Raw genomic sequence first — 15,889 nt, forward strand, 5'->3', positions numbered from 1 at the left:
TGTTGGTATACAATGATACAACGCCACTTTCTATGTAAATTGCACTTTACATGTGTTTAAATGTTAATTAGGCTAACGTGCCACGTTTCCTGTATTTCATTTCTAAAATTTCACTTTCTATTAATATTTAAGTCGCTATATTGAGTGGGTGGGGTGTAGGGAACATGTTCCCGACATGCAACGTCAACAACAAACCTTTTTCGTATATTTATACAGCAAATATGAGGGCATCAGGAACTGGTACAGTATTTCTAATGTTGTACTTTTGTATGTACTATAAGAAAGTATATGATTAGCTTGGACGTGATCCTGATACAGAGCGTCTCTCTAAACACACTCCCTAGGAACAAATCCACAAGCGCCGTGACGAGGATTCGAACCTGCGTCCGAGAGCATCCCAGACGCTGCCTTAATCGACTGAGCTACGACATGGTCAAAAGGAGTTGAAACCGAAGTTCTACTGAACTTACTGGATCCTGCAGCCTCTCCGAGGCACAAACCAGGGTTTTACACAACTCCCCCCTGCACTCGAGCTATGTCAATAGGCAGTTTTCCCTCTTCGCCCTTACTTCATTACACACAGAAATCACAATTGCGTGATGCGCTTGGGCGCAGGTTCGAATCCTCGTCACGGCCCTTGTGGATTTGTTCATTTGATACATCATGCTCATAAAACGGAGGAAAGGGTTCTGAAAGATATTGTTGATAGGAACGTTATCCCTACAGACAAAAATCAGAAAATACATTTGATAATTTATTATAAAACCAAACAAACGGCCAATCTACTCATAAAAAACTCCCCAGACACCAAGCAGAACGCTTTGAAGGAGACCAACGTCGTCTATGCCTTTAAATGCCCCCTTGGGGACTGTAAGCCCCAAAGAACTCAGTATATAGGCAAGACAACAACGTCTCTTTCTAGGCGACTATCAATGCATAAGCAACAGGGAGCCATAAAGGAACATATAATCTCTTCTCACAACCAGACCATGACCAGAGAAATCTTAACAAACAACACAGAAATCATCGATAGGTACAGCGATAGCAGGTGGCTTGACATCAGCGAGGCACTACACATCAAAAAGTCAACACGAGCAATCAACAGCCAATTAATGCACAACTATATTCTACCCACTTCAAGACCCTGAACCAATATGGACGCAGCAATAGGAAGTATGGGCCAATAGGCCTTCTGCAGTTACTTCCATTCATATGTTCACTTATCCAATTTATACCCATTGTTTCGTGTTCTGTCTTGTGTTTGTCACCTCACCCAAAACTTTTGTACCATATCACCTCATCCAATAGAGTATAAGTACGAAGAATTTGTGTGTAATTTAAGTCTTTGAAAATGTAATACGAATTACGAAACGCGTTCAGGCGTCAGGCAATTAAAAAATAAATTTCGGAGAATTGTTATTTTTATTACCACCGACAGTTAAGAAAAACATAAGAAATATTGAGAAGATTCGTGTTAGAATTATTAATCTTACCTTTTCGGTCATATTCAACAACACACACACACACACACACACACACATATATATATATATATATATATATATATATATATATATATATATATATATATATATACATATATATATATATATATATATATATATATATATATATATATATATATATATATATAATATGTCCTTACCACAGCCGGTTGTCCAGCAGAGAGAGAGCCCCGTTACCTAATGTCCCGCAACTCTGATGAGACTGTCGGTCGCCCAGACGGAATCACGGTGAACCCCTGGAAGAATGGTAGACAGTTGGTGTGGGTCTACACTTGCGTTTCAACTTTAGCCAATACCTATGTTGACTTCAGTGCTACACAAGTAGGAGGAGCTGCCAATCACCGGGAAGCGGCCAAATCACGTAAATACAGAGACCTTGAGCACCACTACAATTTTGTCCCCATTGCCTCAGAGACACTTGGTGCCTGGGGTAAAAGTGCTCCTAGCTTTTTGAAGGAGTTGGGGTCTAAGCTAATTGAAACAACTAGAGACCCTAGAGCTGCCAGTTTTCTTTTTCAGCGCCTTAGTGTGGCAATCCAGAGAGGAAATGCTCACTGCATCTATGGTTCCTGCCCGCCATCTGAGGAGCTGGAGGAGCTATTCAACTTGTGACAAGCAGCCTTGTACCCTGTATGTAATCAATATTGTAACTTTTTGTGTAATGACATTTTCAAATAAAGTTAGATAAATATACACACATACCAAAAGAATAGGGGTGGTAGGAGAAGAAAATATCAAAGTGTTCAGTGAGGATCCACAAGGTCTTCTCTGAGTACTCTTTATTTTCTTCTCCGAGGCTATGGGTCCCTACACTTGCACCAGAGGTGGTACCCCTTCTAGGTTTATATAATATATATATATATATATATATATATATATATATATATATATATATATATATATATATATATATAAATGTGTGTGTACTCACCTAATTGTGCTTGCAGGGCTTGAGCTCTGGCTCTTTGGTCCCGCCTCTCAACCGTCAATCAACAGGTGTACAGGTTCCTGAGCCTATTGGGCTCTATCATATCTACACTTGAAACTGTGTATGGAGTCAGCCTCCACCACATCGCTTCCTAATGCATTCCATTTGTCAACCACTCTGACACTAAAAAAGTTCTTTCTAATATCTCTGTGGCTCATTTGGGCACTCAAATTCCACCTGTGTCCCCTAGTGCGTGTGTCCCTTGTGTTAAACAGCCTGTCTTTATCAACAGGATTCCCTTGAGAATCTTGAATGTGGTGATCATGTCCCCCCTAACTCTTCTGTCTTCCAACGAAGTGAAGTTTAATTCCCGTAGTCTCTCCTCGTAGCTCATACCTCTCAGCTCGGGTACTAGTCTGGTGGCAAACCTTTGAACCTTTTCCAGTTTAGTCTTATGCTTGACTAGATATGGACTCCATGCTGGAGCTGCATACTCCAGGATTGGTCTGACATATGTGGTATACAATATTCTGAAAGATTCCTTACACAAGTTTCTAAAGGCCGTTCTTATGTTAGCCAACTTGGCATATGCTGCTGATGTTATCCTCTTGATATGAGCTTCAGGGGACATGTCTGGCGTGATATCAACCCCCAGGTCTTTCTCTCTGACTCTTGAAGTATTTCATTTCTCAAATGGTACCTTGTATCTGGTCTCCTGCTTCCTACCCCTATCTTCATTACATTACATTTGCTTGGGTTAAACTCTAACAGCCATTTGTTCGACCATTCCTGCAGCTTGTCCAGGTCTTCTTGAAGCCTCAAGCTGTCCTCCTCTGTCTTAATCCTTCTCATAATTTTGGCGTCGTCAGCAAACATTGAGAGGAATGAGTCTATACCCTCTGGGAGATCATTTACGTATATTAGAAACAAGATAGGTCCAAGTACAGAGCTCTGTGGGACTCCACTGGTGACTTCACCCCAGTCTGAGGTCTCACCCCTCACTGTAACTCTCTGCTTCCTATTGTTTAGGTACTCCCTTATCCACTGGAGCGCCTTACCAGTTACTCCTGCCTGTTTCACCAGCTTATGCATCAACCTTTTATGGGGTACTGTGTCAAAGGCTTTCCGACTGTCCAAAAAAATGCAGTCCGCCCACCCTTCTCTTTCTTGCTTAATCTTTGTCACCTGATCATAGAATTCTATCAAGCCTGTAAGGCAAGATTTACCCTCCCTGAACCCATGTTGATGGGTTGTCACGAAGTCTCTTCTCTCCAGCTGTGTTACTAGGTTTTTCTCACGATCTTCTCCATCACCTTGCATGGTATACAAGTTAAGGACACTGGCCTGTAGTTCAGTGCCTCTTGTCTGTCACCCTTTTTGTATATTGGTACTACATTAGCAGTCTTCCATATTTCTGGTTGGTCCCCCGTTTCCAGTGACCTACTATACACTATGGAGAGTGGTAAGCAAAGTGCTCCTGCACACTCTTTCAATACCCATGGCGAGATTCCATCTGGCCCAACAGCTTTTCTCACAACCAGCTCCAATAGGTGCTTCTTGAGCTCATCTCTTGCAATTTCGAACCTATCCAAGGTCACCTGGTTTGCTGCCACCTCTTCTAGCGCCGTGACATCTCCATATTCTATTGTAAAGACCTCCTGGAACCTTTTGTTGAGTTCTTCACACACCTCTTTGTCATTCTCTGTGTACCTGTCCTCGCCCACCCTAAGGTTCATCACCTGTTCCTTCACTGTTGTCTTCCTCCTGATATGACTGTGTAGTAGCTTTGGTTCGGTCTTGGCTTTATTAGCTATATCATTTTCATACCTTTTCTCAGCTGCTCTTCTCACACTAACATACTCGTTCCTGGTTCTCTGGTATCTCTCTACTTTCTGGTGTTCTGTTATTACGGAAGTTCCTCCATGCCCTTTTGTTCAGCTCCTTTGCTTTCATAAATTCCCTATTAAACCATGGATTCTTCCTTTGCTTCTCTGTTTTTTCCTGTCGGGCTGGGACAAACCTGCTTACAGCCTCCTGACATTTTTGAGTGACATAGTCCATCATGTCTTGTACGGACTTGGTTCCTAGTTCTGTGTCCCAATGTATATCCCATAGGAATTTATTCATTTCCTCATAGTTTCTCTTTCGGTAAGCCAGCCCTTTGGTTCCCAGTTCTTTTTTGGGGGTGATAATTCCCAGCTCAACCAGGTACTCAAAGCTCAATACACTATGATCACTCATTCCCAATGGGGCTTCCAACTTAACTTCCCTTATATCCGACTCATTTAGGGTAAATATCAGATCAAGCAAGGCTGGTTCATCCCCTCCTCTCGTTCTTGTCGTTCCCTTGACGTGTTGACTTAGAAAGTTTCTTGTTGCCACATCCAGCAGCTTAGCTCTCCATGTGTCTGGGCCTCCATGTGGGTCACTGTTCCCCAAATCTATCTTCCCATGGTTGAAGTCTCCCAAGATTAGAAGTCTGGATCCGTTCCTGCTAGCCACAGAAGCTGCTCTCTCTATTATATTGATGGTGGCCAAGTTGTTTCTATCATATTCCTGTCTGGGTCTTTTGTCATTCGGTGGGGGGTTATATATGACTACTATTATAATTTTCTGTCCTCCAGTTGCTATGGTGCCTGATATGTAGTCACTGAAACCTTCACAGTTCTGAATTACCATCTTTTCGAAACTCCAACCTTCTCTTAGTAGCAAAGCTACACCACCTCCTCCTCTCCCTTCTCTCTCTTTCCTCACTACATAGTAGCCCTGTGGAAACACTGCGTTTGTTATGGTGTTTGTTAGCTTTGTTTCTGTGAGTGCTATTATGTCTGGGTTTTCTTCTAGTGCCCATTCTCCAAGTTCACTTGTTTTATTTATAATCCCATCTATGTTAGTGTACATTGCCTTGAAGCTCACTTTCTTCTGTTCATTTTCTTGTCCCTTTCTTGGCGAGCATTCTGCTGGTGTGGGAAGCTGTTCCGTGGGTGAGAGGATCTGTGAGGTGGTTTGCAGGGTCTCAAAGGAGTTTGGGGTGGGGGGTGGGGGTTTAAGGGAAGGGGGGACAGGTAGGGTGTGTGTTAAGGAGATAGGGGGGACATGGAGGATACGGGGTGAGGGGGGAGGAGGGATAGGGAGGGTATGGGATGAAGGGGGAGGAGGGACACGGGGGAAAAGGTGGGAGAGGGGACATGATGGGCTGGGGGGGGGAGGGAGGTGTGTGTGTGTGTGTGTGTGTGTGTGTGTGTGTGTGTGTGTGTGTGTGTGTGTGTATGTATGTGTACTCACCTAGTTGTGTTTGCGGGGGTTGAGCTCTGGCTCTTTGGTCCCGTCTCTCAACCATCAATCAACAGGTGTACAGGTTCCTGAGCCTATTGGGCTCTATCATATCTACACTTGAAACTGTGTATGGAGTCAGCCTCCACCACATTGCTTCCTAATGCATTCCATTTGTCAACCACCCTGACACTAAAAAAGTTCTTTCTAATATCTCTGTGGCTCATTTGGGCACTCAGTTTGCACCTGTGTCCCCTTGTGTGTGTTCCCCTTGTGTTAAATAGTCTTTATTTACCCTATCAATTCCCTTCAGAATCTTGAATGTGGTGATCATGTCCCCCCTAACTCTTCTGTCTTCCAGCGAAGTGAGGTTTAATTCCCGTAGTCTCTCCTCGTAGCTCATACCTCTCAGCTCGGGTACTATTCTGGTGGCAAACCTTTGAACCTTTTCCAGTTTAGTCTTATCCTTGACTAGATATGGACTCCATGCTGGGGCTGCATACTCCAGGATTGGCCTGACATATGTGGTATACAAAGTTCTGAATGATTTTTTACACAAGTTTCTGAATGCCGTTCGTATGTTGGCCAGCCTGGCATATGCCGCTGATGTTATCCGCTTGATATGTGCTGCAGGAGACAGGTCTGGCGTGATATCAACCCCCAAGTCTTTTTCCTTCTCTGACTCCTGAAGAATTTCCTCTCCCAGATGATACCTTGTATCTGGCCTCCTGCTTCCTACACCTATCTTCATTACATTACATTTGGTTGGGTTAAACTCTAACAACCATTTGTTCGACCATTCCTTCAGCTTGTCTAGGTCTTCTTGAAGCCTCAAACAGTCCTCTTCTGTTTTAATCCTTCTCATAATTTTAGCATCGTCCGCAAACATTGAGAGAAATGAATCGATACCCTCCGGGAGATCATTTACATATATCAGAAACAAGATAGGACCGAGTACAGAGCCCTGTGGGACTCCACTGGTGACTTCACACCAATCGGAGGTCTCACCCCTCACCGTAACTCTCTGCTTCCTATTGCTTAGATACTCCCTTATCCACTGGAGCACCTTACCAGCTACACCTGCCTGTCTCTCCAGCTTATGTACCAGCCTCTTATGCGGTACTGTGTCAAAGGCTTTCCGACAATCCAAGAAAATGCAGTCCGCCCAGCCCTCTCTTTCTTGCTTAATCTTTGTCACCTGATCGTAGAATTCTATCAAGCCTGTAAGGCAAGATTTACCCTCCCTGAACCCATGTTGTCGATTTGTCACGAAGTCCCTTCTCTCCAGATGTGTTACTAGGTTTTTTCTCACAATCTTCTCCATCACCTTGCATGGTATACAAGTCAAGGACACTGACCTGTAGTTCAGTGCCTCTTGCCTGTCGCCCTTTTTGTATATTGGGACCACATTCGCCGTCTTCCATATTTCTGGTAGGTCTCCCGTCTCCAGTGACTTACTATACACTATGGATAGTGTGTGTGTGTGTGTGTGTGTGTGTGTGTGTGTGTGTGTGTGTGTGTGTGTGTGTGTGTGTGTGTGTGTGTGTGTGTGTGTGTGTGTGTGTGTGTGTGTGTCTGTAAATATATATATATAAATATATATATATATATATATATATATATATATATATATATATATATATATATATATATATATACATATATATATATATATTGTGACGATAATCTCCTTCAAGAGATTGAGCCTGCTCTTCCCTTCATAATTACGTCGTCACAATTATATAAAAGACTATGGAAGAAATGTCCAACAACGACAACAACACCAGCAAGGCTTGCCAGGGTGAGCAAAACGTATGCAGCCAGCCACCTGTTCGAACTCCAACCACCAAACTACCCGTTGATCGCTACGGCTCCGCTGATTGGTCGCCGGTCTGGCTGCACCTGCCTCGCCCCCCCCCCCAATACTACCTGATGTCTGGGGTCGCCCCAACATCAGTCCTCAGAATGTTCAGTGCTTTCGTGGCCATCACACCTCCCAGCTAGACGTTAGCGTGTACTGAGAGAGGTGGTGGCTTTAAGCCAATATTCCAGCACCTCCCACTTAACTTTTGTATTGCACTTGTTATTTTGCCTTAACGTAACTTTTCATTTTGTCATTTAAGTATTCTTATTATTTTGATTCATTGATTTTATTATAAGAATTTGTTTGTGCATTATTTTCATGTTTTGATTTATTTAACGTAATTAAAATTTCATTGTTAAAGTTTACTTGTGTTTTGTGTGTCTTCTCCTTACCTTACCACAGACGAAGTTCCAGTTTTTCTATTTTTTTTTATAACTATGTGACGAGGCCATACCCCTAGCCTTAAACAGCCGAACACCAACGCGTTACCGTCACAAGTTATATGGGGGCCTGTCCTAGGAGCTTCACTCAGGTACTGGTGCCAAGTGGTAATTTATGGTAAGCGTATTTAACTTTGTTAACGTAGCTTTACTATTTTTCATTCAATTTCATTTTTATAAGGTGCGGTGTATTGTGCATTACGAGAGTAACATATAGTGAAGGTGACACAACTTTGGATTACGTGGTGACTGTAGGCCGCAGTCATACTCTTAATTGGTCATCTCTCCCTCCTTGTTATTACTCGTATTTACCATCTATGTCCCTTGAATATTTCTCATTCTGACAGATCATCATATTGGTACCCTGGTACTGTGGTCTGCCCCGGGTCAAGAGTACCCAATCTTCTGCAATCTGACTGTAGGAGGATAAAGAGGGCCATAGTTCCTCTAGCTCGAACTTTAGTTGCTGAATTGGGACCTCAGCAGCAGTTCTCGTCACCAGTTGACACCTCGCACCCCTACACGTCAGTCAGAGATGATGATACATACAACGGTAGGGAATTAGCTTATTTTTTCAGAGCACAAAAGTTCGCTAATTCTGTAAGTATCATATTAAATTCAGTAGGAAAAACTTGCTTTATGTCCTATAGAGACTTGGCAAGGTATGCCTACATCCTTGGACTACCAATTTTACTTTTGAAGCATTTAACTGTTTCATTTGTTTTCGAAACTTTGTTTCATTTGTTAGTAGGATTTTCTTGCCCTTATTCTCTTACATGAGTACCGGGTACAAGATTTCCTGCGCCCTTGATTTCATTTAATCATTTAATATCTTTCGCTTAACGTTAATTGTTAAAGATCACACAGGATAGGTACCAGTTGCCACGTTGTCCTGTTTCTGACATTTCATTATTGAACATTCGTGTACCTTTATTTGCTAATTTCACCATGTTTCGTCTCCAAGCTTTCCGTACAAATCCAGCAGGTGAAATAGGGACTTTAAGTCGTGCCAAGAGGACTGAACTACAAACTCTTGCACATGAGTATCAACTAGAAGTTCCCTACCAAGCCAACAAAAATGACCTACACAACCTGTTGCTGGATTACTATTTAGAGCAAGGTAAGATAGACTCTGAAACTCATGAAACTTACTATATTGCAGATAAAACTGATTTGGCAACGCTGAAACTCAAACTAGAGCTGGCCAAGATTGAACGTGAGCAGCAAAGGGAAGCCCTCGAACAACAAGAACGAGCTGCTGCCATACGAAGAGAAGAACAAGAACGCGGACTCGCCCTCCAGGAACGTGAGGTTGCACTACTCCAGGAGCGGGAACGAGTACAGCTTGAAACCAAACGACGAGAGTTGGAGATGCAACGCGAACATGACAAACAACAAGCGACTCTGGCTTTAGAGTGTCGTCAACGTGAAATCGCCTTGGAAACTTCACACTTCACTCAACGCCAACAAGCTACTGCCAATCTTCCCGTCAGTTTTAATATATCACATGCAAGTAAGTTAATGCCATCCTTTGTAGAAGCAGAAGTTGATGTGTTCTTTACCACCTTTGAAACCCTTGCTAATCAACTCAGTTGGCCTGTCGACCAATGGGCCACACTTCTCAGAGTCCATCTTACAGGTAGAGCTGCAGTCACACTCAGTACTTTGGCGTCTGAGAATGACTACTACACTCTGAAACAAGCAGTGTTGGACGCCTACCTCCTCTCTACTGAAAGTTATAGAAGGAAATTCCGTGACCACCTGAAGGCAAGTACCACTACCTTCCTCGAGTTTGCTAACACGAAACGGAGGTATTTCATGAAATGGCTGGAAGCAGCACATGTCTCTACTTTTGCAGAACTCGTCAACCTGATGCTTGTTGAAGAATTCTTGAGACGTGTGCCACCTCCTGTCCGCCTCTACTTAGCAGATAAAGAAGAAACCGACTACCTGAAGTGTGCTAAGTCGGCTGACACTTACAGCCTCATCCACCGGCTGACACCTGAACCATCCTCCAGTAAGAAGTCGTGGTACAGTTACGAGAAGGTGAGCCCCGATCAAGCTGGTTCACAACTGTACTGCAAGTATTGTAGACTCTATGGACATACCATAGACAAGTGTGGTAAGTCTCAATACAAGGGAACCACTGACCCACAACGACCCAAACCAACTCCTCCTAAGTCCGGTAAGCCTGTGATGAATGTTGGTGTTGATGTTAATGATCTTTCTCTTTTCAGTAACCACCTGTATACTGGAACTGTCTCTGCCAACGGTTCAAATCCGGAGGGACGTTTCAAATTGAAGATCTTGAGGGACACAGCGGCTCTACAATCGATCATCTTGAAGTCGGCTGTGCCCAACATAGTCTACACCGGGGAAACAGTCTTCATCACTGACCTCACTGCTACCACTCCATACCCTCTCGCCAGAGTCCACCTGGATTGTCCCTACGTGAACGGGGAAGTCCAAGTCGCCGTCAGGGAAAAGCCTTTTCCCATGCCTGGAGTGCAACTTCTCCTAGGCAACGACTTGGCAGAAGACCTGCAACCGACCAACCTGATCGTCATGGACAAACCCCAGGTGTGTAACTCTGTGCCAATAAATCCTATTCTTGAGTATGTTCCAGCAGAGGTTCAAGAGAGTGATGAAGTTTCTCCTCCGGTTCTCGTGACCACCCGTGCACAAGCCGCACGTCCACAGCCAGCTGACTCTACTGCTACCGCTGTCCCTCAAGACCCTCAGAAACTACCCCCGCATCTGACCAAGTTGGAGTTCCGTAAGTTGCAGAGGGAAGATCTTACTTTAACACCATTGTTTTCCAGGCTGAGACTCAACCCGACAGTATTCCTGGGTTCTTCCTAGAGAACGACTTGCTCTACCGCAGATATAGACCCAGTAAACTGAAGGAGGAGGACGATTGGGCCAACATCGAACAACTAGTGATTCCCACCAGCCTGCGGCCCACTATTCTACACCTGGCCCACGGAGCATTCTCCCACTACGGCTTCAACAAGACTTACCATGGGATTCGTCAAGACTACTACTGGCCAGGTATGGTAAATAACGTCAAACAGTACGTAAAACAGTGTCATACATGTCAGATGGCAGGCAAACCGAACGTCTCCATTCCCAGAGCACCACTGATTCCCATACAGGTGCCTGCGGAACCTTTCCACAGACTCATAATAGACTGTGTTGGTCCTTTACCTCGGACCAGTTCAGGTAACGCCTACATCCTAACCATCCTGTGTCCTACCACCAGATTTCCCATAGCAGTTCCAGTGAAGAACATCACGGCTGCTACGGTTATCAAACATCTATTGAAGATCTTCACTCAATACGGATTTCCCAGGGAGATTCAAAGTGACTGTGGCACCAACTTCACCAGTGATCTCTTCAAAAGGACACTGGAGGAGTTCAACATCAAACAGGTATTGTCCAGCCCCTATCATCCTGCTTCACAGGGTTCTCTTGAACGTAGTCATCAGACCATCAAAGCACTCTTGAAAAAGTTTTGTAGTGAAACCTCGAAGGATTGGGATAAGCAGATTGACCTAATAATGTGTATTTTCAGAAGTCTCCCCAATGAGTCCCTAGGAGTATCTCCTTATGAGATGCTCTACGGCCGTAAGTGCCGTACTCCCCTTAAGGCTTTCAAAGACTCTCTCAGAGATGCCACCTTCAGTGAGCATCAGAATGTGCCCCAGTTTCTTCAAAACCTTCAGCACATTCTAGAGAGAGTCCACCGCTTTGCCCATGATAATCTATTGAAAGCCCAGGTGAGAATGAAGACTCATTACGACCAGACCAGCAAAGTAAGAAAATTCAAGCCGGGAGACTTCGTCCTTGCCTATTTCCCTATCCCAGGTTCACCTTTACAAAACAAATTTTCAGGACCCTACTGCGTCAAAGAGTGCAGAAACAACAACACATACGTCATAGAGACTCCAGATAGGCGGCGGAAGACCCAGCTGTGCCACGTCAACCTCTTGAAGCAATATAATGGTACTCCTCCCACTGTCTTGATTAATTGTTCTACCTTCACAGAACCCTACATCCACAGTGAGACCATCCCGGCTTCTTCTCCCGAAAGCACTGACAAGGAGTCGGCGCTTTCTAATTCCAAAATCCTTAATGATCTTCCCAAATGCTTTCAGGATAATACTCGTGCTCCTATGCCCTCTTCTAATTCCACTCTCACCTCGTCAGATAAGCCCTACATCCTCCATGTCGACGTCAATGGTACCGACGATGGTGGTGTCGTGATGCAGCAACGAGGCGAGAAGAATACACCTGTCAGCGACTACTGCTACAAGGAACGACGGAACAATTGGCAAGGAGCTACTCTTCCTCATCCTGAAGCTTCAGCACTTCACTCCACACCTGAAAAGTGCTCGGTCCACCATCAATACGGACCACACCACCCTACACCTCCTGCAGCACGCCCACTTCTCATCTCAACGTCTTCTACTATGGGCTTGCTAACTGCAGAAATTCAACCTGGAGACACGCTATACCAAGAGTCTGACAACATCTTAGCCCATGATCTCTCCAGAGTTTATGAAGTAGAAGCAACTCCATCTAATACTCCACCACATAACGACGTACTTCTTCCAGAACCGCAGGCTTCGGGGGAGAGTTGTGACGATAATCTCCTTCAAGAGATTGAGCCTGCTCTTCCCTTCATAATTACGTCGTCACAATTATATAAAAGACTATGGAAGAAATGTCCAACAACGACAACAACACCAGCAAGGCTTGCCAGGGTGAGCAAAACGTATGCAGCCAGCCACCTGTTCGAACTCCAACCACCAAACTACCCGTTGATCGCTACGGCTCCGCTGATTGGTCGCCGGTCTGGCTGCACCTGCCTCGCCCCCCCCAATACTACCTGATGTCTGGGGTCGCCCCAACATCAGTCCTCAGAATGTTCAGTGCTTTCGTGGCCATCACACCTCCCAGCTAGACGTTAGCGTGTACTGAGAGAGGTGGTGGCTTTAAGCCAATATTCCAGCACCTCCCACTTAACTTTTGTATTGCACTTGTTATTTTGCCTTAACGTAACTTTTCATTTTGTCATTTAAGTATTCTTATTATTTTGATTCATTGATTTTATTATAAGAATTTGTTTGTGCATTATTTTCATGTTTTGATTTATTTAACGTAATTAAAATTTCATTGTTAAAGTTTACTTGTGTTTTGTGTGTCTTCTCCTTACCTTACCTTATGTGACGGTAACGCGTTGGTGTTCGGCTGTTTAAGGCTAGGGGTATGGCCTCGTCACATAGTTATAAAAAAAAAATAGAAAAACTGGAACTTCGTCTGTGGTAAGGTAAGGAGAAGACACACAAAACACAAGTAAACTTTAACATTGTTAAAGTTGTATTGCCCATATAACTTGTGACGGTAACGCGTTGGTGTTCGGCTGTTTAAGGCTAGGGGTATGGCCTCGTCACATAGTTATAAAAAAAAATAGAAAAACTGGAACTTCGTCTGTGGTAAGGTAAGGAGAAGACACACAAAACACAAGTAAAACTTTAACAATGAAATTTTAATTACGTTAAATAAATCAAAACATGAAAATAATGCACAAACAAATTCTTATAATAAAATCAATCAATCAAAATAATAAGAATACTTAAATGACACAATGAAAAGTTACGTTAAGGCAAAATAACAAGAAGTGCAACACAAAGGTAAGTGGGAGGTGCTGGAATATTGGCTTAAAGCCACCACCTCTCTCAGTACACGCTAACGTCTAGCTGGGAGGAGTGCTGGCTACGAAAGCACTGAACATTCTGAGGACTGATGTTGGGGCGACCCCAGACATCAGGTAGTATTGGGGGGGGGGGGCGAGGCAGGTGCAGCCAGACCGGCGACCAATCAGCGGAGCCGTAGCGATCAACGGGTAGTTTGGTGGTTGGAGTTCGAACAGGTGGCTGGCTGCATACGTTTTGCTCACCCTGGCAAGCCTTGCTGGTGTTGTTGTCGTTGTTGGACATTTCTTCCATAGTCTTTTTATATAATTGTGAAGACGTAATTATGGAGGGAAGAGCAGGCTCAATCTCTTGAAGGAGATTATCGTCACATCATATCCTGAAGCTTCAGCACTTCACTCCACACCTGAAAAGTGCTCGGTCCACCATCAATACGGACCACACCACCCTACACCTCCTGCAGCACGCCCACTTCTCATCTCAACGTCTTCTACTATGGGCTTGCTAACTACAAGACTTCAACCTGGAGATCCGCTATATCAAGGGTTCTGACAACACCATAGCCGATGCCCTCTCCAGAGTTTATGAAGTAGAAGCAACTCCATCCATTACTCCACCACATAACGACGTACTTCTTCCAGAACCGCAGGCTTCGGGGGAGAGTTGTGACGATAATCTCCTTCAAGAGATTGAGCCTGCTCTTCCCTCCATAATTACGTCTTCACAATTATATAAAAAGACTATGGAAGAAATGTCCAACAACGACAACAACACCAGCAAGGCTTGCCTTGCTGGTGTTGTTGTCGTAGTATGTTCCAGCAGAGGTTCAAGAGAGTGAAGTTTCTCCTCCGGTTCTCGTGACCACCCGTGCACAAGCCGCACGTCCACAGCCAGCTGACTCTACTGCTACCGCTGTCCCTCAAGACCCTCAGAAACTACCCCCGCATCTGACCAAGTTGGAGTTCCGTAAGTTGCAGAGGGAAGATCTTGCTTTAACACCATTGTTTTTCCAGGCTGAGACTCAACCCGACAGTATTCCTGGGTTCTTCCTAGAGAACGACTTGCTCTACCGCAGATATAGACCCAGTAAACTGAAGGAGGAGGACGATTGGGCCAACACCGAACAACTTGTGATTCCCACCAGCCTGCGGCCCACTATTCTACACCTGGCCCACGGAGCATTCTCCCACTACGGCTTCAACAAGACTTACCATGGGATTCGTCAAGACTACTACTGGCCAGGTATGGTAAACAACGTCAAACAGTACGTAAAACAGTGTCATACATGTCAGATGGCAGGCAAACCGAACGTCTCCATTCCCAGAGCACCACTGATTCCCATACAGGTGCCTGCAGCTCTACCTGTAAGATGGACTCTGAGAAGTGTTGCCCATTGGTCGACAGGCCAACTGAGTTGATTAGCAAGGGTTTCAAAGGTGGTAAACAAGTTGAACAAGTCGAACAAGTTTAGCTCGAACTAAAGTTCGAGCTAGAGGAACTATGGCCCTCTTTGTCCTCCTACAGTCAAATTGCAGAAGATTGGGTACTCTTGACCCGGGGCAGACCACAGTACCAGGGTACCAATATGATGATCTGTCAGAATGAGAAATATTCAAGGGACATAGATGGTAAATACGAGTAATAACAAGGAGGGAGAGATGACCAATTAAGAGTATGACTGAGGCCTACAGTCACCACGTAATCCAAAGTTGTCTCACCTTCACTATATGTTACTCTCGTAATGCACAATACACCGCACCTTATAAAAAATGAAATTGAATGAAAAATAGTAAAGCTACGTTAACAAAGTTAAATACGCTTACCATAAATTACCACTTGGCACCAGTACCTGAGTGAAGCTCCTAGGACAGGCCCCCATATAACTTGTGACGGTAACGCGTTGGTGTTCGGCTGTTTAAGGCTAGGGGTATGGCCTCGTCACATAGTTATAAAAAAAAATAGAAAAAACTGGAACTTCGTCTGTGGTAAGGTAAGGAGAAGACACACAAAACACAAGTAAACTTTAACAATGAAATTTTAATTACGTTAAATAAATCAAAACATGAATAAAATGCACAAACAAATTCTTATAATAAAATCAATCAATCAAAATAATAAGAATAATTAAATGACACAATGAA

Source organism: Procambarus clarkii, chromosome 34 (genome assembly GCF_040958095.1).
Source record: "Procambarus clarkii isolate CNS0578487 chromosome 34, FALCON_Pclarkii_2.0, whole genome shotgun sequence".
Lineage (NCBI taxonomy): Eukaryota > Metazoa > Arthropoda > Malacostraca > Decapoda > Cambaridae > Procambarus > Procambarus clarkii.